The sequence below is a fragment of the Camelus dromedarius genome, chromosome 1, assembly GCF_036321535.1.
Source record: "Camelus dromedarius isolate mCamDro1 chromosome 1, mCamDro1.pat, whole genome shotgun sequence".
In the NCBI taxonomy this organism is placed as follows: domain Eukaryota; kingdom Metazoa; phylum Chordata; class Mammalia; order Artiodactyla; family Camelidae; genus Camelus; species Camelus dromedarius.
The window spans coordinates 61,707,601-61,731,205 of record NC_087436.1 but is presented as its reverse complement, the minus strand read 5'-3'; the positions used below and the strand labels follow the sequence as shown (position 1 = coordinate 61,731,205).

Here is a 23,605-nt window from a genome sequence, read left to right as displayed (position 1 = left end):
GCTGAAAGTAAGGTTGAGGTCATCAATGGTAAAAGAAAGATCGATCCCACTGGCACTTAGTAAGGCCTGGCAGGAGAAATACAGCAAAAATTTTGGGTAGCTATCTTGAGAACGGAATGCATTTAGTAACTTTTTCTTCAACTTTGGACTGACTTCAATTACTAAGCTCTAGGAAACAGAAAAAGTCCTATCTTTTTCTTATTACACATTTTTTAAAATATATTATTCCAAAACTTACCGAATGCCTTCCACATGATAACCATTATAATGAATGCTGATATAGAAAATGGATAAAATATAACTACCACCCCCACAGTCACAGTCAGGTGCGTTAGTTCATGCCCCGTTTTCAGTCACAATACTCACAGCTGCCCACTAACTTTAACTTGAACCTTTTCTCACTGTAATGACAGTATTTATTAAGTGTGATAGGAGCACCAAGAGGGGTGAGAATAGTTTTCTGTGGGAGGTGGGAGGTCAAGGAAGGCTTCCCAGATGAAGAATTGTTCCTATTGCTTCTTAAAGAACAAGAAGAAATTAGCCAGTTAAAAAGATAAGAATGGGCATTCAAGAAAGAAGGTGTAACTTGTGCAAAAGCATGAAGACATAAAATAAATAGGAAAATACAAGTAATCAAGCATGGCTTGAACAGAGTCCATAATAATAGCAGAAGTATAAGCAATGCAATCATATTTAAGAACTTTTTTTAGCTGTCTTTAGTACTAGTGATTCTTAAACTTTGCCAAGCATTAGAATTTTCCAGGATTCTTGCTCAAATGCAAATTTTCAAATCCCACCAGAGATTTCCCAGCCCCACTAGAAATTCTCAGTCTGTATGTGTGAAGTAGGGCCCAGTATTCTGCACTTTTAAAGACATTCCAGGAGAATCCAAACTTGTAGCTTATGTAGTTCACTATCATAGATACTGGAAAGTTCTTGAAAGGTTTTGAGCAAGGGGGTAACATGCTTACATTTGCATTTTAGATACACACCTCTAGATATCCTGTGGCTGAATGACTGGAAAAGGCAAGAGCAGGGGTAGGAGACTACTTAGATGGCTATTACAAGAGTCCAAGCAAGACATGGGGGTGGAACAAACTGTCAGATTACATGATGGTTATTATGTGACTTTCCCTCGTCTGTGTCTGGTATTAAGATGAATTGTGTACATGAAGCTCTGTGAAGACAGAAAATATGGCATTGTCATGTACACACTCCTTCATAGTGCAGGTCACATAGTAGGCACTAAATTTGCTGAATGATTGGGTGAGATGAAATTTAAAGGTGCTATATAAATATATTATTTTGTTCCAAGCTAAAAATTGCAAACATACAACATCTAAGAAGTAATCTGCCTCCTTTGATTGAACAATGAAACAACACATAGGGGCTTAGACATGTAATTTCAGATCTCTATCGTATCTGTGACCTTGGTTATAACTTTGGGTAGCTGGCTTAACCACAGTTTCCATCTATTTTCATATGCTTCAATTCGTCTATTCATAGAATCATAGCAACAAAGATAATTCTTACTGACCTCATATAATGGTGGTAAGAAACAAACAACCAAAGCTATGGTTAAGTACTTTATGACTGAAACATAATGTGCCTTCCTAAATGTGGAAGCAACCAAGATGACCTTTCAGAAGACAATTAATTACTCAGACTCCACTAAAATTCTAGAGCAGTCCAGATACTAACAGTATTCCTTTGACATGATAAGGCATAGCAGATATGATATGCATATATGAAATAATTTCATATAACATTTATTATATTGCAATTATTAAAAAGCTCTATCAAAACCAACCCAAAAGGTAGCATTAATATAATAAAACTGTAATCTATTCTCAATGGCTTAACTGGAATGTGAGTGGTGGTAGAAAATATTAGGCAGGATAGTAGGCCAAATTCTAAAAACCATAAGCTTCCACTTTCAGGGCAGATTTCTGGTAGTTACTGCAGTTGGCTACTCATAATGAGGTAAAATTTAGTTGAAATGTGACAATTTAGATGAAAATCTAACCTGGTTCCTAAATTCAAACCCTCATTTCTAGGCAGAGGCTCATACAGAAAACACATGGGACAATACTGCTGCAAGAAATTTTAATTTAAATGTATAGCTAAGATTGCTTTATTCAGGATCCTTATTTTCTTTCTCCTTTTTGCCTCCATCCCCAACATTCAATAAAAGAAATAAGAAGAGAGAAGCAGAAACTCTTTTCATGCTCTTTATAAAATAAAAAATATTGTGATTATCTAAAAAACCAGCAGGAAATTCTTCCAGGGCTTAATGATGATGATGACATTAGCCTTGCTCTACTGAAAAGATGATCAAAGGTGGAATGAGAGACAACATAACTTTACATTAGTCAGGTTGTAAAAGGGATTCCATCAAAAGATGAAATCTTTAAAGTGTAAAATTGAAATGTTACAACTTGCAGAAGACTGTGTCATTTTTCCTGCAAAGGTATTAAAATGTCACATTACAGAAAAGGAGAGTTTACTATTACTGAGATGTAATAATGTTACATGGCTATATATATACACAAACATATGTGTGCATATACATATTTTTAAGTACATTGAACCACTGTTTTCTTCTATTAAACTAAAAACACTGAGTATACCTGAAAGTCACAGTTAGCTATAATTCGTGAGTTTGAATCTACATGAGACAAATTCACTACATGTGTGAGCCGCTTTGCAGTGTTTTCTGATTCTTTGGAGGACTAAGGTGAACTTTATTCTCCTTGGATTTCAAGCAAATTAATCAGAACAGCCCAGCACTTTTATTTACTGGAGCAAGAAGTTAAAATTTTTACTGATTCCAGTAATTCATAAAAGCAGTAGTCAGGGTTTCCTGTAGAATTTTTCAATTGGTCACGAAGTACTAAAGGAGAGGATATATAGAATTTCCACCACATAACAAAAACAGCAGAATAGGAGAACCCTAATATTGCTTGAGACTATTTGCTGTCCCTATGAGTCCCATGCTGTTGAGATGAAGTCAAAATAAATCTAGTTTAAACAGTGTTTATCAAACACTGTGAATAGAGCATTATGATACGTGCCAAAAGGGAAACAAGTGACATATATATTCCCTTAGGAAATTCAAAACTCTAAAACTAAAAGTTTAAAACCTGAAAGTTTGCAGATTTGTTTCATATTCAAGAATCAAAAATCTCCTTAGGAAAATGCCACATCAAAAATGAACCTACATCTCTAAATTAGTCCAGCACAGGCAGAGAAGGAATGACCTATTATTAAGTGTTTCTTTACCATTGGACTAGCATTTGGGGACTGTTAAAACATGCAAAATATGCTACATGCCCCCAAACTGGGACCACAACAGGCCACAACTCAGCAAGATGCTGCTATCAAAAGCTTCTGGGACCTGAGACCTAAATGAGGAACTTAAAATCTGTGACTTTCAATTCATGCTTTCTTTTAAAAGGATGGCAGATAGAGGTAGAGTCAACAGTACTATTGAAATTTTGAGCACATATATAGATGATTGAGTAAGTTAAATGAATCTGTGATAAAACTACACTATATTCATAATAAAACCAAAGCAAAGTAGAGACCCAGACCAATCACCCTACGCTTTCAGAGGAATGAGCCTCCTGTGTACAGGAAATCAGGAGGCATTTCAGGTAAACTTTGAAAATTTAGGAGAACAATAAGAACAAAGAAAAAGATTAGAAAGAAAAATATTCCAAAAGACAGAAACATGTGAAAGGGCAAGTCCTAGAAATGAGGAAGATAACTGAATTCAGTGAGGTTCTGATTTATATTAAATCACATATCTTGAAAGGCCTTGAATTCCATGCTGAAGAGTTTGAATTTATTCTGAAAGTAGTAGAAAACTGGAAGATTTCTGAGATGAGGAAAGGTCATTATGAACGAACCTGTGATTTAGAAAGAAAATATTTGTGGCAGAATGGCAAGTGAAATTGATGGCAAAAAATCAGAAGTAAGAAGTAAAGTGCAGGCCAAGTGGAATAGGAGTATGAAGAGAAGAGATGGAAAAAGATACAAAAGACATTTTTGGGATAAAATCACGATTTAGTGACTAATCAGATAAAGGAGAAAGGAAGATGGATAAGTTATTGTATCTTAGGCAACTGGAAGATTGATATCACCACTAATAAAAAAAATGACCATACAAAAGAGTAAAGTATTTTGTCAGGGATGAGAATGAAAGTGGGTAGAGAACATCCACTTCATTTCAAATGCATTGTGTTTAAGGAACCCAGGTATATGCAAGCAAAGGTATTTATCAGGCTTTTGAAAATTCATATTGTCAACAAGGACACTGATCAGGACTGAAAGAAGGTGATGTGAGAGCTTTCTGAATGTAATGATCATTGAAGCAGTAAATATGAATGGGTTTGTCCAGGAAGAGAAAGATGTAGCCACTGTAGGTGAGTGGAGAATGGTTTCTAACAGCCCACTTATCTCATAAAATGATCAATTTATCACATGACTCAACCTTTGAAATCTAAGGATAATGTGAGCAAAAGGAAGAGATTAGTGATGCTAGAAGGAAGGTGGCTGACCACGTTATTTTCAAATGCCTTCCTAAATAATGCAAAGTATTTCCTGTATAATAAAAGCTTTGAGAAAGCAAAGTATGCAGGTCCCAAGGAAATGCCTTTAGAAAACAAAGGAGGGGACAGAAAACCAACCTGAAGTCATTTTCAAAATGGGATACAAATGGCCTTATAAATATGTATTGCTCAAGAAAATTTATGTCATAAACATTTTATTTTTAGAAGTACTGCCATCTAAGAATTCAACAGGTCAGTAAAGCATTAGAGGAATTATTTTAGAGTAGACTATATAGCACGTTTGGATTAAAAGTATGGCAGCAGCTGGAGTATTTGTGGAATTTTTGTTATAAAATCAGATACAATCAAATAAATTGGGATGATAATAGACACATGAAAAGTAACCTAACGTAAATAGAAGTTTCCTTCTGATTAAGCACCTTGACTTCTAAGGTCTTATTCAAAATCTTTACAAAGAAGCACAAAATAAAAAATATCTAAAAAAGTCATTATTAAACACAAGATCTCTTCTTACCTTCCTGCATTATCTATCTTAACATCTTTCCCTTTGAATGAATATCTGCTATTATCTCTTTAAAAGCTGCAATTTCAATTCTGTAACAAAAGAGACTAATCTTATATATAAATGTATATCATGTCTTCAGTCCTTTGCATCTAAAATAATTTTGTATTTTGTAATGGATATACAAGAAAAGATGTTAAATTATAAGCACTCAACAAACCATAGCCTCTGACCCTTTCTATTTCCCTGCCTGCCACCCTCCCCAGACTTTAAACAGGTTGTAAAAAAGGACTTTGTCTTTGGCTTCTTGGCTTCTCCTGCTGTCCCACCAGGTAAAGGTTTGCTCTGCTCCCGAACCGTTTCATAGGATTGGGTAAATCAGGAAAAGAAAACCTTTAGGAGAGGTGGGGCTGACATTCAGACAAATACTTGTTCAGAAGGCAGAAACACTGTTTTTGGGGGGCCTCCATTCCAACTGGATGGTGTATGTGTTGTAAAGGTAAATAAATACATTGAAAATCAACCCAAAAAGAAACCAGAGCAATGTTTCTCAAACTATCTCTGGTGAAGGACCAGCTTTTTCCCCAATCCATCACAGACCAATGTTTTTTAAATACAATAAAAATAAAGTAATATAAAAATGAAATTTAAAAAGACAAAAATCAAGCCCATATTTTATTACTAGATACATTACACACACACACACACACACAAAACCTCTATCAATATGCTATAAAGAAGTCTAAGTGTTTCCTCTCAATTTCTGTACTTTTCTCATTGCTACTGGCAGCATCAACTTCTAGGATCAGCATGAATCTGCACAATTCTCTGAGAGGAGCTCTGCACAGAAAGATATTATATTGAAGAAGAAAGAAAAGAAAACCATAGATCCAGGTAGGTGGCAGGATGGGTGAAAGAGCCAAGATACTTTGGCTTCCGTTTGGGGCAATATTTCTGGTGAGGAAGGAAAAATAGGACTTGGAAAAAAGCTTTGAAGGCATTCAATATGGAAAACAATTTTAAGAACTAACGCTATGGCTAAAATTTCGGGTTGACATTCTTTGAGAAATACTGAGTAAAGAATGGATCTCCTTTTAATATTTTTGGTTGTTGATATCTTTACTGAATTTAATACTAGAAGAGACAAAAGTGCAAAAACAATGCAGTGTGGTTAGCCCTATGTTTAGTAAAAGAAATACTCAGCTCTATCAAATCAAAAAAGAATGCTTCTTCTGAATTTGGGGTAAGGGAGGGTTTTCATGAAGGAGAAACCTATATGCCGAGACCTGAAAGATAAATGAGTCATTGAAGAGAAATGGTAGAGGAAAAAGGGTTGTAGGCCAAGTACATGAATAAACGAATTAAGTATGAATGAACAAATGAATGAATGAATGCCTGGTCACCAACTAGAAAGTAAGAAAGAGCACTTCCTAGTCAAGGGAGTTTAATGTGGCTAAAAGATAACAACAAAAGTAAACAATAATACTATTTTTTAAAGAAACCAATTAACCACATACTGTGCATTTTTTTAGCCTCAATTTTTTTGAGATATAGGCCAGGTACATTTAACATTGAATACATATCCATCCATCCATCCATCCATCCATCCAATATCTGCTTGGTGTTAGGCATTATGCTCTATGCTGGAGATGAAGCAACTATAAAGATTTATATTTCAAAACATTTTACTTCAATATTTCACAATTAGTAATGTAAATACAAAAAAACAAAGTGATTAGAAAGAATTAGAAAAGAAAATTAAATCTTTAAGGGAAGCTGAGATTAATAGTTAAGTTTATTTTTATTATTGTGGGGGAGGTGGTAATGGTTTGTTTTATTTTAATTAACTTTTGTTCTCACAGTATTTGTTCTCGTTGAAATCCTGATGGACAAATAAATAAATATTCCCATAAACACTATATGAGACTGTATTTGGAAGTGAGAAAACCAATCATAGAAGCCACTTGAGCCAGTAAATGTGAAAGCACAACAAATAATCTGGGCCACCACAAAAATTTAAAGAGTAGTCACATGAATTTTATGTGGTTTTAGAAGACAAAACACATCCCTGAACCACCTGGTTCTCTGCCCCTATAGTCTTTTGCTTTTCCCAACTAAAACTACTTGTTCACCATTACCTCTCCTTCCCCCAGATCCAGCTCAAGATCAATCTTGTGCTCAAGGGGAATATAAAAATCCATAGCTGAGCATTTTAAACAGTGAAATACCATTAAAATGAGCTAGCTAGTCAATTTTTTTTCCTGACCACTATGATGTTAAGAGTAGCAATTAACACATAATGATCCATTATTTATATGAAATTCAATCTTTGTAAGAATTTTATTTGGTACAAATTCTATCCATTTTCCACCAAAGACATTGAAGCTCAGAGAGGATACACAACTGTCCAATATCAAATGGATAGTTAATATTCAAGCAGAATTTAAACCCACTCTCTTTGATCTCAAATCCTATGCTCCTACTACAACTTTACTGATCTTCTGAAAAGTGAAAATAGAAGCAATTTAATAATGATTTTCCCCTTGGGAAATTTCAGATTTACCCTATTTTCACTTTTGCCAATTATCCATCCAGAATCTTGTTCTAGTTTCTAGTTTCTTCTTAAAAGGAATTTTTTTTTAAATGGTTGCTTTCTTCTTTTTCCAGTGCATCTTTCTCTGTAATTTTATCAACAGCATATTAACTAAAATGTTAAAAGTAAACAAAGAAGGCAATACCTCTAGCTACCCACTAAAAATGGTTCATTCTTTTTTGAGCCCATGGCTGGACAACCTCCCTTGCAGTAAGTTTTATGCATGGAATATCACTGAAAAGGTATGTGCCACTTCAAGATCTGGCCCATAAATTCGTCCTTCACAAGCTCTACTATGGTCTTTCCTTTTTCTGTGACAGGGATGTTCAAAGTCTGTACTAAAGATAGCAGAGCCTAAGGAGTCACATCAGAGTGTCACTAAATAACTAGATGGAGAAGAGCTACTCTGCAGACCTTTCTCTCAAAACTGTTGAACCAGGAACACATTTACAGGGTTAGTGAATATTTGGTTCTGTCAAAAATGTCCATAAGACATTCAGTTCATGCCAAAAGGCCTTCAAATGTGGTCCTATCAAAAACATCCATGAGCATATTTGGTCCACACCAAATGGTTTTAGACAAGATCAAATATCAAGGACCTTTTGGCATAAAGTGATGTCTTACAGATATTTTGGTCAGGACCAAATGTCCTGAAAGGGCTTATAGGGTTAAGTCACAGAAATGTCAAGAGGTGTTTGTTACTACAGCTTCACCTATATTACCCTAATTCAGCAGCAATATATAATGGTTAAGGCCAGCTCTGTGAAAGTCAGTTTCTAATTTATAGACTAGGGAACATAATCATATCTACCTCACAGAATGGTTATGAGAACTAAATTAGGTAACAATAATATTACCTGATTACCTGTCTCAGTAAATGGTACTCAGAATAATAATAATAATTATTATCTTATGATGGAGATTATTTCAAGGATTTTATTCATGTTTTAGTTGTCCTCATATAACTAAAGAGTCTTTCAGTATTTGTGCAAAATTTTCATAGACTTTGTGTCATTTTTAATATCATGTGGTCAATTATAAACTCACTGTCATCAATATGCCTAGCTATAGCATTTGCCCTATGACAGATTAGCTGGATTTTATCTGCTTAAAACTGAAAACTCAACAAAAAATTTGTTGGAATTGCTTGGAAAATCACAGTATCATAATGGCTGTGGATTAAGATCTGAGGGGTTTTCATATGGGTGAAACATATGAGCTTCTAAAGCTGAGCCTTTTAATATAGTTTTATCTGCTTAGAAATTTCTCTCTTAAAACGTGATCTCTATAATTACTCTCTTGGTTGCAAATAACAGAAATACAACTCAATCTTATTTTTAACTCAAATTTGATTAAGCCAAAGAGAATTTATTAGCTCATACTATGGAGAATATCAGAAATACACCTAGCTTCAGTAAAGACAGGATCCAAGAATACTGTCGGGTTTCCCCTTTCTTCCTTCCTCCCTCCCTCCCCCGACTCCCTATTTTCCTCTCTCAATTCCTTATTTTCTTTTTTTTCTTCCTTCCTCTCTCTTATCCATCATTTTTTCTCCATTCTTCAGCTCTGATTTCTTGTTTTGGTTCCATTTTCAAATTGGCTTTCTCCACATATTTGTAAAAGCAGCTTAGCTGACAGCACGTTAAAAAAGACAATGATTTTATGCTTAACAAAAGCTTTGAGGTAGGCACTAATTGGCCTGGTTTGGTTATGTTCCTATCTTTGAACTAACCTCCATGTTACTTTGATAGCCAGGCCTGTGACACAGGTTTTGCCCCTAACACACCCATAGGGTAACTTAGGCTTCCTTGAGTCATGTGGGTTAAAAATGGTGGAATCATGGCTTCACATAATGATGTGGTCACTGAGTCCATTACATCCCAAAATTTAACTATGATACACACATACTTCTCTTCCCACACAATATCAAAATTCTAGTTGCAACGTGACTTTACTATTTCAACTTCAGTTAAAAGGACAATCACTCTATCAACAAGGACAAATAACCCAAGGTTTTGTATAATTATTGCCTCTAGCTATATGACCGACACTGGTGAGTGATATCTATTCCACCCAGTCATATTTACATGAAGCTATTCATAGTCTGGCAATTTTAGGGACCTAAAATATAGAATTTGAAAGGCATTTAATCTAAAATAGATAGCAGTTTGACAACTACTCTGCTTTCGTATATAAAAATACGCCAGTACTGTAGCCTTGGGAGGGAAATCCCCATTGCCATTTAATCTCTATTCAACACTTTCCACATTTTAGGGTCTGTTACTTGGAAAGTACAAGCCCATTTCCTATTTATAATTTTTCTTAGGTTATTATGTCTGCAAATATCATAAATCTAAAGTTCAGGACAATTAGCTAGAGGTGTTTCTGAGTTCATTGGGTTATCTAAACAAGTCACCAGAGCATCTCTTTTCATTACATTACTCTGTTTTCCTCCATGTTGGTTTATTTATGGGCCAAATTCTTCCTATGAGATGGGAAAGATGATCCTTGGTAGCTCTAGGCTTAAGTTTTTGGAGAGGTAACATATCCAGGAAAGAAAGGAAAGTTATTTTCCAACATTCTAACAAAATCCTCTAAGTAGGACTCTTACCAACTTTGCTTAAGTCACGTGCTCCTGAATCCATCATTGAGGTGATATGAATGCAAAGGACTTGCACAGAATATTCTCATACCTTGACCTAGGAGGTGAGATCAACGTCACATTAATCACATAGACCAAGAATGAAGTGGGGCCATTTTTCCAAACAGATGCTTGACAAACACCATCTGTCCAGGGTATCTAGATTTCCTATAGTTGACACTGCCAGAGAGGAGACTTACTAATATGTGAGGTGCTTGGTACTATGTGTAATAACCTCCAATTTCTTTCAATGGTCTTTTGCACATAAAGCATCAGAAGCAAGTGCCAAAAAATTGACTTTGGTCTGTTTTTTTTTTTTCAACTTTCACCAACTTTTCTCTTTCCTCTCCTACATTATGCAATTTAGTTCCACAATCATATACTGAATATTTGTTCTTTGCTTTTAAATACATATGACATAACCTTTAATTAGTGGTAGTCTAGTAGAGAAGACAGACATATAAAATGGGTAATTCTACTATAAGAGAGAAATGAATACACACTACAGTGGAACTAAACTGTACTGATTTATTTGATCAGAATTGTAAAAACACTCTTTTCCAAATTACATATTCTGTGCCTGTGAGTCTGTTTTTATTCCTGGGAATATAATAATGTTCAATAGTTATGCAAGGCTTCTTTTTACTCAGATTTTGCTGGTCTCTTAAAATAGATGTTATGTAATAATAGGCTAACCTTAAGCCAATTGCATAATTTAGATATGCTGTAAGTATTATTATTAAATGAGTTACCCGGAATCACTTCCCACCACACATATTAATGTATATTATCCAGATACCCAAAAAATGGTTTTGAATGGTAGGCAATGAAACCAAAATATAAAAATCTTTCTAGAAAGTGAGGACTGTAAAGTATGACTTCTAAAAGTACATATCATCTTCTGAATTTAAAGATACCAATATAAAGTTGACACTTTGATTCACTCACAGGAGTTATGGCAATTAACAGTAATAGGAGTTTAAAGTTCACAAAGAATGCAGAATTACCACTCAATAGTAAAATATTGTAAAGTTTTCTTTACAAATATTTTTGATATAACCTGGACTTATCAAGTCCATCATTTTGGCATAAATACTCTCAGAATACATCTGGGAAAACTAAACTCATGAGATTTATGGTTTTTGTAGGGAAAATCAGTCTCTGATTTCTTCATCTCATTATTAATGATAAGGGTTAAAAGGCAAGAGATAAGTAACCTAAATGATGAAACAATATGTCAGGTTTTATGGTATTCCAAGACAGATCCAGTAACTTACAGATATAGTTTCAGAATTGCAGTTTACCAGCAAAAACTATGTATCTAAGGAACAAGTTTAATATGATCATGTTTCAGCTATGCATGGCTGCCTATGTAACTGTAAAATGATCAATATATACTTAGAAAGGGACTCTAAGACAGGGACCATTCCTCAGGGAAAACTGAGCCAGCCTCATTTCCTATGTATTCATATGAGAACAAGTATACAATTTTTTAAACATTTAATGCAGAATGGTTGCCATGTAATTTAATAAATGGAGAATTAAGAACAAGAAGAGAAAAAAACTGGATTTCTTGAAATGTTTCCTTATAATCTCTGAATTGATGGAGAAATTAGAAATATAACCTTACGGTATATGATGATGCATTATCATTTTTATTATCATTATGTAATGGTGTTGTCAAAGGATACCCAGTAGAAGCTACAACCATTAACAAGCAAAACAGCATTTTAGCTTTCAACATTTCTCCCTCAAATGTCACATAGAAACAGGGGTAACGGAGAAGACAGAAAGAAAAAAAAAAAGAGATTCTGAAGTAGAAAGGATATTTGAAAGTTTTTAATTAAAAAAATTAGTTGAAACTTTTTATTCATAGGTTGCATATTTCCAATAATTAACATATAAAAAATAAATAATAGCTGATGTTAGGATTTAAGAGCAAAGAAGGATCTACAGTTCTTTACTTCCTTGGGCTTTAATTGAGGAGAATTCTCCTCAATACACTAAAATAATTCCATGAGAATGCATGCTGTTGTATTTACATAAACAACTTCAGAGCTCATGAAGCAGATGGGTGAATATGATTCCCCATCATTACAAAGCTCTACCTTCTGCAATAGGGTCTAGAGATTGTAGGCGACAAAGTATGGCTGGAAAACTGTCAGAAATTCCAAAGTTATATTCCCATGATGCCACCTCAACAAGACAGGCAGGGGACAAAATCCATTAAGTCAGTTAAATACAATTATGCTTGTTGATGGCCTCAGGATTGAGAATATGAGTATGAAATTAGACCACCAAGTCTGCAATAATGTTTGAAGAATGCAGGACTTGCCACCTAAAACTCTCTTTCCCTCACTGACAGCAAAGTCCCTTTTGCCGTGTAATGTAACCTGGTCACAGGTTCTGGACTTTGGAGATGGCATCTTTAGGGAGCCATTTTACTCTGCCTACTATAGTTCCCCTTTTAAAGTATGGATTCTCAAAGAAAGAAGTCATACTTTGAATCAGTCTATCTAAACTCGTCACAGCCAAGAATGCTTCACCCAGGCTCCATAATTTGAAATTTTGTATCTAGTCTGCAAAGTGTATTTATTAAGTGGCTGGGAATTCATTGTGTTTTTATTAATTAAAGTACTTTATTACTAACAATTAGACCATTTGATTACCAGGAGGTAGCCACTTTATTAAAATGAGTTCATATCACAAAGAAACATCATATTTGCCTTCATTTGCTTATCTTTATATTAAGTTGTTCAGGTTAGACTTTTTGGAACACATTGGATATTTTTAATTCATGCTGAAATGTTCCTGAATAACCCTAGATTTTATTAATTTATTCAATTATGAATTTGAATCACAAAATATCCTAACGATAAAGAAATGAAGCATTTTGACTCCTATTCACCTCTTTCTATTAGAGAGTAAAATCATTCCTAACAGCCCTCCAGTAGACTTCCTCTTAGGTCCCACTGGTCAGGTTTCATTTCCATTGTGGCAGATCAGTTCTGTCAACAAAGAGGAGGAGAGGAAGTGGTTGTTGGGTAGCAACCAACACCATCGGACTGCACTGACAGTTTAACAATAAAATCCGTAATTTGCACTGGCTATACAAATAGTTCGGTTCTGTTTTTGATGTTTGGTTGCTGACAGCTTTTTAAGCCCTACCTCTTCCGCTCCATATCTGGACAAGCTGATAAGAAATAATCCCAGGCACTTTTACATTTGGCTCCATGGGAGCCTCATCCTGGCTCCGCTCCCTAATTACCATAAAAACCCCAAAGCAGTATCCTTTTCTTGCTTTCCCAAGCTACTTTTTAACCAGTTTGGGAGTCTGCCTTGCTCTGCCCAGAAAACCTCATTTATGTGAGTCATAAACTTTTCTATAGCCTCTCAGTGTGTATGTAGTAACATCAGTCTTGATATCCAAACCAAATTTTGATGAGGATTCATCCTTTTTCTGTGGGATAGCTTAAACAAGGTCTTAACTTCTATAAAAGTATTTTTAAATGCATTAACTCTTTTGATCTGTACAATAATTCTTTCTGGTAGTTCTAATTAGCAAAATGGCTACAGATTAGTAAACTGGGTTTCTAGAATATAAGTGACTTCCCCAAAGACAGGTGGTAAATGAAAAACCTAGGTCTCAAAAACTCCAATTCAGTACCATTGCTTCTGTACTACAGTACCACTGATACATTTTCCAAATATGGTTTGGTAAAATGTCCTTATTTCAAGAATAATTTAAAATTAATGATACATTATATGAGGCTTGCAAAATTCCTGCACAAGCAAAATTTATGCAGAAGCAGAAAACATATGTCAAATAACTGTATGATAAAGATGATAAATATTGGCACTTAAATTTTTAAAAATGAACTATTTCAAGACCTCTGAAAGTTCCAATGACATAATAACCAGAAATTATTCTGTACATGTTAGGGTTATATACATGTATGTCATACCCAATTATGTATAAGCGTGTTTGTGTGTGTGTGTGTGTGTGTGTGTGTGTGTGTGTGTGTGTGTGTGTTTCATGAAGGTTTTGAGACCTCCCTATGAGTCAGTCACTATGCTCAATGCCTTACGTACTCCATCCCATTTGATCCTCATAGTAACCGTAGAAGTAGGTATGTTTCCTCTTTCACAAATGGCAAACCAGAGTCTTAGAGAGTTCATGTAACTTGTTCAGATTTATAGACCTGAATGTAGGAGACCTGGGATTTGAAAACAGACTACCTGAATCCAAAAAAGTCTGTAATCTTAACAAAGATTTGATACTATCTCCCTGATAATTTTTCTTCTAGAAATTATCATATTTTGGGAGGCTATTAATCAGTGTATTTGAAACATTTTAACTGTATTTATTGCTAAAAATTCAATGTTTAAACATATCACTAACTCAGACTTATCAATAATTTCAAGGTAATGGTTACTAAATGTAATTTTCCATGTCCTAGGAGAAAGCCTGAGTATCCATACAATATCACATTTTTAGAAATTATTGTTAAAGAAAATGAAAACACTTTAATAATCAACTTTATGTGTTCATTATTCATTTTAGTAATTCCTTGCATTTCTATAGTTAGTTTTACAGTTCTAAAGTGCTTTCACATTCTCATTCACTCCTCATAAACCTATCAAGGTAGGAAGAGAAAGCATTATTGTTCCTATTTTATAGCCACAGCTACCACAAAGAAAATTTATACATGTTTCAGAGTCTGATGTAATGTTTTTGATTTCAGAATAAACAAAAATGTTTATTTATGACAGTTTAATATGTTTAATATGACAGTTCCTGAAAAAAAATTATTTTTTAAAAAGTCATTTAATATCTCATTGTGTGCCCCACTGCAAGAAGTTATTTATAAAAGATGCTTCCAGTTGAAAAGTTTTTGAAGTCTTTTTTAATTTTTTAAAACCTTATGCATATTAAACATGTAATATGTTTGGGGAGTGTAGAACTTGCTGCACAATGAAGTATCAAATCAGCAACAAGAAATAAAAGAAGGCTTTTAAATATTATTTTAATTTGCTTTAATTACTTTTAATATTACTTCTTCAATAAGATGACCTATTTAAAATTAGGATCCTAAGGAATAAACTTTATTTATTCATCTGCTCGTTCATTCAACAAACTTATTGAGCCCTGACAAATATGGCCTTAATGTTCCCCTTAGCTTATTATATAGACTTCAGACAAGCTTCTCCCTGACTTGAAACCCTTAAATTCCCTTTACTTAGAGAATTTATTTAGAAAATTTACAATTATAAATTATTTCTTTAACCTTTTGAGATGCAATTTTTAAAAATAGCCTCTTGCTAATTTTATAACCCAGGAATGTCTTTCTCAAGGACCTACAAAGCCACCCCTTGGAAAGGTAATCATCAAGCAAGACAGAATCCGTTTTCCAGTTTCTGTGGGAGGGTAGAAGCCTAACTTGCTCCAAGCTGTGAAACTACCCCCTGTCACAAAGATAGGAGAAAGTTTAACCACAATCCTTCTGCCCAGCTCTTAAAAACGTTCCCATCCTTTGTTCAGCAGAGTTAATCTCAGACTATTTATGGCCTCTCTCTCACACAGTAGCTTCAAATAGTCTTCCTTGCTTATAGGACTTCACTGGGTGCAATTTTTGTTTTGACAGAATTAGTTATTTCTGAAGCCCTTTGATAGGCATTGAGGATAACCCCAGATGAGTAGCATGGTTACCCTACCCTCAAGTAGTTCAGAGTTGGGGTTACAGGAAGGAGGAGCACGCAAATAATTAAATAGGTCATTAGAGTCTGTCCAGGGGTATTATAAAAAGGAAACACATGTTGACTGAAAAGACAGCATTTCAGATAGCTCTGAGTAACTGCTCAGAAGAGGCGGGGGGAACTCAGTATTACATATGATTTTAGTGGAGGGAGTACATACAGTCAAGCACACATTTACAAAGAGGCTTGCTCCTAGTCACCAGGAGTAGATGTCATCATTAATGATTTTAGTGCTTTTCTAAATATGAGGAGATGTAAAAATTTGGGCTCATACAATCTTCTCCTGAAAATATCTAACTATCTATGCTCTGCCAGTGTTCCCAGAGCACAGAGGGTCTCATTCCTGATCTCCACCCTGAACTCCTTCCAGGACGTGTAGGAGGTCAGTGGCTGCAGCGGCTCATGATTTAATCCGAGGAGAGGTAGATGGCAAGTGACAACGTGATCCAATATTTGTAGAGGCAGATGGCAAGTGCCAATTTTTAGTTGGCAGACAGAATGCTAAATAATTTAGAAGCAACAAGCAAACCAAGGCAGCTAAACAAGTAGGTCATGTAATACTTTCCAGAACAAAATTTGAAGTAAATCTTAAAGATAAGCTACTAGTAAATTTTAGGGTTCCCATAGCAAGCAAGGGGTTGTCACTAGTAAGAGTTAGAAACTAATACCAGCACCATTCCAGCTGCCCTAACATATTTATCCTATCTTTACCATATCCTTTGTGCAATACTTCTGAAAGTCACTTGCTCAGAGGATGTAAATATTAGTAAGGTTTAATCCTGGCCTCAAAAAGCTCACACTCTGCATTAATCCTCAAAATGTAATTAGCAGTTTAAACTGGCAAGGTTGCAAAACAGTACAGTCTGTCATTGGCTTCACCTTTCACTACTACCATACACTTCTTCTAGGCACCCAAAATATACTAAAGTCCCAGGGCTGTCCTGGCCTCCAGGTACTCAAACTCATACACTGTGCTAGCCTGCCTGGCTGCCTTCTTGTACTTTTCTCTGCTAATTAAGTAAAATGTCCGTAACATTTATGTAATTGTCTCAGAGACTAAATCTCTACTCATCCATTTTAATCTTAAACAAATTTTGTCAATAAAGTGGTTCTAATACAGTAAGAGGTAGTAAATTTAAGCTCTTCTTACTGGCATTGTTAAAAAATAAGCTAAGGTATATTAAAAATGTTGAGTTTCAGCAAAAATCAATTCCAATCAGGCAGTATCAACCTGGAAATGGTTGGAGTGCTCCAATGATAGGAAATAGGAGAGAGACTTTTATGGAGAAAAGGAAGAAGCAAAACAAGAAACTTATTTGATTGGCTATAGCTTAAGCTTTTGTCTTATTTGGAAAAGTTTAGTTGGCTGTTTGTGATTGGTTGTTCTTAGGTTTTGTTTTCTTAACTCTGAGACATTTACAGACTTAGGTTTTGGGTTTCTTATAAAGGCTGCTAAGGTATTAGAACCACCTCTGACAGCCTCCTTGTTTAATTAATAACAGTCTACATCAGGAAGTGTGTGGTGAAGGAAACAAAAATTACCTAAGTCAACCACCTTCTGAAACTTGAAATAGGCTCAGGGGACTGATATACCACAATTAAAATCTCGCCTCCTCCACTCACTTCTGGGTGACTTGAGGAAGTATCTTTCCCTTTGCTAGCTTTCACTTCTCTGAGCTGCCAAATGAAAAAAACAAAACAAAACTGTCCCTTCCTATAAAGTACTGGAAAATTAGCTATCCCTGACCACTAGTGAGGGCTCGATAAATGTGAGTTATAAGTAACTTCTTTCTAATCATTCATTCACTCAGTAAGTATTTGTTGGTGGCTAATGTGTGCCATGCACTGTTCTGGGAACAGGTGACAAACCAATGAACAATATTAAATACATTCTCCCAACTGGTCATCAGACTTCTATTTGAAGACCTCCAGTGACAGGAAACCTACTACCTCCTGAAATGGCTCATTCAGGCAATTCTGACTGTGAGAAACATTGCCTTAAATTACGTGAAAAAGCAGTTGCTTCACAATTTCTATCCATTAACTCTATTTCCATAGCACTAGAGCACCTACTGAGTAAGTGTGTTGGCTTTTCACCATGCAAGCTTTTAAATATAGAAGGTAGTTTGGGTGAAGTCTGGCTACCTAAGGGCCTGCAATGATCTCTGACTCTGGACTGGTCACTTCCTCCAAATCTACTCTTTGCTTGTTTTCCTCTGTTTCTTTGAAAGAACGGTATACAGAAGTAGCCATAGCATTTCCTCTTTTAAGATACTGTACCTCTTTTTAATAAAATCTAGGCTCAAAGTAGATTTACCAGCAACAACATGACAATAACAATTCATACTGGGCTTCAGGTCATCTGAAAGCTTATTGGTCTAAGTCCCATATCCCTCATTTTATACTTGTGAAGTTTTGCGTTTTTTAAAAATAAAGTGCAGAATGGTTTATAGTTTATCTTTTTATATAATTTATCACAGCAACATATTGATATCAATTTGCCTCTAGCTTTTTACCATGTGACATTTTACTGTCCCTCTCAATTTTGTGTAATTTGCAAATTCAAACATGTCCCATCTCTCTCCAAATAGGTCACTGCTATAAAATGTGGACCATTGTCAGTGTTGAGAGACGAACTCATTGTTTCTGTGTTAAAATTCTCCCTCCAATTTGATATCAAGCTATCCATCATTAATGTTTGGATACCATCAATCCATTATATATCCATCGGATAATGCTATTCTCTCTAGACCCATACTACCATGGTGAAAATTGGAATTACAATTTCCAATATCCTCTTCTGGCATTTATCTTAGTCTCTATAATTCTTTAAAGCTACTCTCTAATATTCCTTCTACAAGTTCTTTCATAGAATAGAATCTAATCACAGAACAAAAGAAATTCACTTTTCGAATCCAATCATTCCCTTACAGTCTCTTCATCCTTCGGGGGTGTTTTCTCCTTTCTCTTCCTTTCCAGACATCATTTGCTTTGAATGAGAGGACAACAATTTGAGCAGTTATGATCTCTTCACATACTTCTCATTAATATTTATCCCTCTAGATTCATGGAGTGGGCTCATTTCCTTCCTTCCCTCTCGCCTTCCTGTCTCACTCCCTTTTACCCTCCCCCACTTCCCTTCCTCCTCCCGTCCTTCCTTCTTCCTTCCCGCTCTCCCTCCCTCTCTCTGCCTGTGCTTCCCTCTCTTCACTCTCCTGGCTCCCATCTGCTTTTCTTTCTCCAGAAATGATTATAAAATAAAATTTTGTTATCAAGAGGTAGTATAAAGTGCAAAGAGCACAAAGAGCACAAATTTTTGATGGAGCAAGTAATTCTCTACAGTTTGGGCATTTGCTTAATCTCTTTAGACTTACTTCATAGGTTTTTACGAACAATAATTGAATAGATGTAAAAAACTTAGAGCATCTTTAAAGCATAATAGATGTTAAATAAATATTAATGCAGCATGAGTTTAAAGTTACAATTCTACAATTTAGATGGCCAAAATATGTAATTTGTGTTTTTACCAGAAATAGATTCAATCTCTACTACAGATTCCCCATTCCCACTCAGTAGTGGGGAGAAGAGAAGCAGCATGACAAGACCTTCAACTTGGCACGAAAAGTGTCTTAGTCTATCTCAGTCTCAAAACAGTGGGTTTTGGATGTTTGTTGTTTTTGTTGTTGTTTGGGAAATACACAGTAAATTTTAAAAGGCAATATTCTATCCATGCAGATTTTCCTACTTCTTCCAGGAAACTCTCCTCTCTCCTTATTTCCATGGTGGTCTCAGGCAAAATTTTCATGATAGTCACCCTTCCTCTGGCCCCATTTACACAGCACAGTGCTTTCTCCTTCATCTCTTTATCTGGTGCAAACTTTCCTTCCATCATATTTTATATCCTGAATATGACTTAAAATAAAATTCTATTTATTCTAAAATTCTGATTTGAGTCCTCCATACAAGGCTCTTGAATTGTAAAAGTGAGTATTTGGAACAGACTGTCTACAGGCAAATTAGAAAAGAATCGCACTATCCTCGAGTTAAAAAAAAGAAGTGAAATTGTTTCTTTTCATTTTTAATAATGACAGTGATACGAAACATAAAGCCATTCTGTGCAAATTCTATAAATCAAATTTTGAAAATAATATACCAAATATGAATTTTTAATTATAATTATTTAAAAGTTAAGGTCACTAGGATATAAGCATTGGTTGTAAAAGAGTTATTTATGCTCCTTGCTTTCAAGGAAATGAAAGTGCTTATTACAATTTCCATGCATACTTGCTCCAATATTTGTTTTCTTTAAAAAAATAAATTTGATTCATGTGGCAGGATGCATCTTAAGTCATTTTTGATGTGTTTTATGGGAAACTTCTTTTTTTGCTGGCAAAGTTAATATAGAACGAGGGCTATAAAAGTATTTTAAAAGATGTCTAGCAAATTTGTGTCTAAATATTTTGCAAGTCTATAATAAAAGCTGTATTAGGCTTTATAAAATTTAAGCATTTTAGTTCTTTAAAAATAGAGGTTTTATCGATAGCATGTTTCTTGCTATGGTCATAAGTTAATTTCATTAGTAAATATATATGCCACTTTAAATGTATAAAATCTAACTCTTTCAACACAGTAAATCTTTAGTAAAGAAGAAATTGCATTGGGCATGGAAAAAATTGATTTTCAGATTATGTTTGAATCATAGATGTGCTGATTGTGAGGTTCACACTCAAAGTGAGTTTTCTTCATTCTTTTTCTAGGGTGTTTTGAATTGGAGAACTGATGTCAGTACTGTTAGTCTGACATTTAGTTGGAATCAATGTTTTCATAAATGTCAACAATTTGTTTTCATCAAAGAATTTCATAATCTCTTCAACGATTTCAGAGACTTTTATACACTGACTTTTGTTCATGTATCATTTTGCTTAAAATATTGTTAGTATAGACCAAATAATTTTAAGTATATTTTAAGTATATCTTTGATTTTCATTACAGAATCTAGATCCTTATCAATACATCAACAATTTCTAAAATAGCATTAGAAGAGTATCCTCCAATGAATATTCTGTGGCACAAGGGCATCAATTCAACTTTCTTACTGCTGTTTTGACAATGGCTTCAAATTTATGCAGGTAAATGTATTTTTAGTATACTTCAACATTTGTTCACACTGTAGTGTTTTAAATGTATCAGAATCAATAAAGATTTTTACTTTATTGTTTACCACAAAATTTAGACAATGCATGGAATGAGAAGTATAAAATACCTTTAACTACTCTGAATATCTTCTATCCATTCTCTTTTCCAAGCATAATATGTGCAGTACTGTTGTCTCTCTTATACCTCAAGTTATTTTTTTATGTCTCAATTTAAAGGTTTTGGCAAAAACTAAATTTTGTATATAATTTACTCAACAAGACCTTGCCAATATTCTTATGTTCACTTTCACTCTCTGTTTAGAATGCCTCAATAGTCTTTCAAATTTCAATTTTGAATACAACACTATTTTTGCTCTTTTCATCTTTGTCAAGATTATTTGATGAAGGTTGTCTATGTTTTGTCCCTTCTCATTTTTCAGTTGAATATTTTCCATCTTCAAATAGAATAAAATTTATAGAATCTTTTGGTTTGTAATAAACTAACAAGGATCTAGTATATTTTTAGCAATTTGGAAGAACTTATTAATGCTTCTGCAGCTATTCTGTCATTTGGTAATTTAAAAATTTTCCATTGTTTAATATTCAAATTATATCATCAAGTATCCTAATCTTCAGAAAATATATTTGGTCTAATGAATTTTTCATGTACATTTTATCCCAGTTTGTTTTGTTTTGTTTTGGTTTTTGAAATTTACCATTTCTGGCTGACATGGAGATGAGAGATAAATTCACATCCTTTTTTATCAGTGACATATTAGTGTTATACTACACAGAGACTAATAGCTCTGAAATCTCCCTTTTATAGCATTACATCTATCTTCTCCAAAAATGTATCTAAATAATACAAAATATTTTCTTTCACTTATGTATCCAATGACTTTCCATTTTGTTTTCAAAAATTTTTCTTTTCATCCTGACATATGAGGAAAATAGTATATAACAGCTCAGAAATTATTTTAAAATGTATGAAAATTTAAATAACACGAACATGATAAACTCATCAAATTTTAACAATACATAATTTTTGTACTGACAAAATTTCCATGATAAGAGAATATCTGTTCAAAAACAATTGGCCAGTTAGCTGATAATTTATAACTACTTATAATTATGATAATTTATATCTATGCAATGTTTATTTTGTGATTCAAGTGTATTAGTCACAGTTCTCCAAAGAAACAGAAGCAAAGGATATATATAAAAAGACTTACTATAAGGTATTGGCTCATACAATGGAGGATGAGAAGTCCCATGACCAAGGTGGAGACCCAGGAAGGCCAATGGTGTAGTTAAAAGGCCTGAGAGCTGGAGATCCAGTGGTGTAGATTTCAGTCCAAGTCTGAAGGCCTAAGAACAAGGAATGCCGAGGGCAGGAGAAGATCAATGTCCCAGCTCATCAGGCAGGTAGAGAATGAGAGAAAGAGAGAGCCCTCCCATCCTCCACCTTTCTGTCCTGTTCAGGGCCTCAAATCCATCCACATTCCTTTTACCCAGTCCACTGGTCCAATTGCTAATCTCCTCTGGAAACACCTACACAGACACACCCAGAAATAATGTTTAACCGTATATCTGACATCTCATGATCCAGTCAAATTGACACATAAAATTAAATATAAGAATAAGTGATATTTAGTTATTACATAATGGTTCATGTAATGATGAAGATACTTGTACATTCATATTGTGAACCCAGCAGTATAGTCTTTGTCCTATAAACATATGGCAGATGATGCAAAGGAAAATATTATATAACAACTTAACCAACCCACTTACAATACAGAACTTTTTCCTCTTAATTTCAAACAATAAAAAAATAAGATCGTAATGTAGAAACATAGCTAATTTTAAATTTTGTTGCACCAATAAGCTCAGTTATCAAATTAATTCCTCTTCTACAGGTCAAAGGAGAATGATATGTTAATATATGAATTCTGTGAGAATAAAACGCTTTATTTCCATCTTTGGGAAGGTTCTTGTAAAATAACGAACACTGATTGCCATAGATGTTACTATCACCATTGTTACCAGAAGTCCCTGTTCAAACCAGCACAACTGGAGTTTACACTTCTCTTTACCTTGGTATATTGAACGTCTGCTTCAAGAGCTACTTTTCTGCCCAGGTTATTACCCCAGATATTTCCAAACTGCCTAAATGACTGCCCAGAAGTTCCTGAAATACCAAAATATCATATACCACACGTGCCACAGTGTAGGTCTCTGCTACTGCTAAAAGGTTTCCCCTTTTAGGATACACAGAATACCCTTCACTGAGGGAAACTATTACAGTTCTTGCCCATAGTGCTTTCTTTCCTGACATCATCTCTGACAGCAACTAGGTTTAGGAAAACAATCCAATTTGTCCTCACTTTAACAAAGGTGCAC

The 23,605-nt window shown here is 34.5% G+C and overlaps 1 long non-coding RNA gene across 1 annotated transcript in view; it reads right to left on the bottom strand.

The window, feature by feature from the left end:
- The window catches only part of LOC135322119 (uncharacterized), a 620,983-nt gene that overhangs the window by 187,478 nt on the left and 409,900 nt on the right, over nt 1-23,605 (bottom strand). The window contains exon 3 of the long non-coding RNA XR_010382437.1: nt 22,435-22,570. This is a non-coding gene — a long non-coding RNA (uncharacterized LOC135322119). The remainder of the gene's footprint in view (nt 1-22,434; nt 22,571-23,605) is intronic.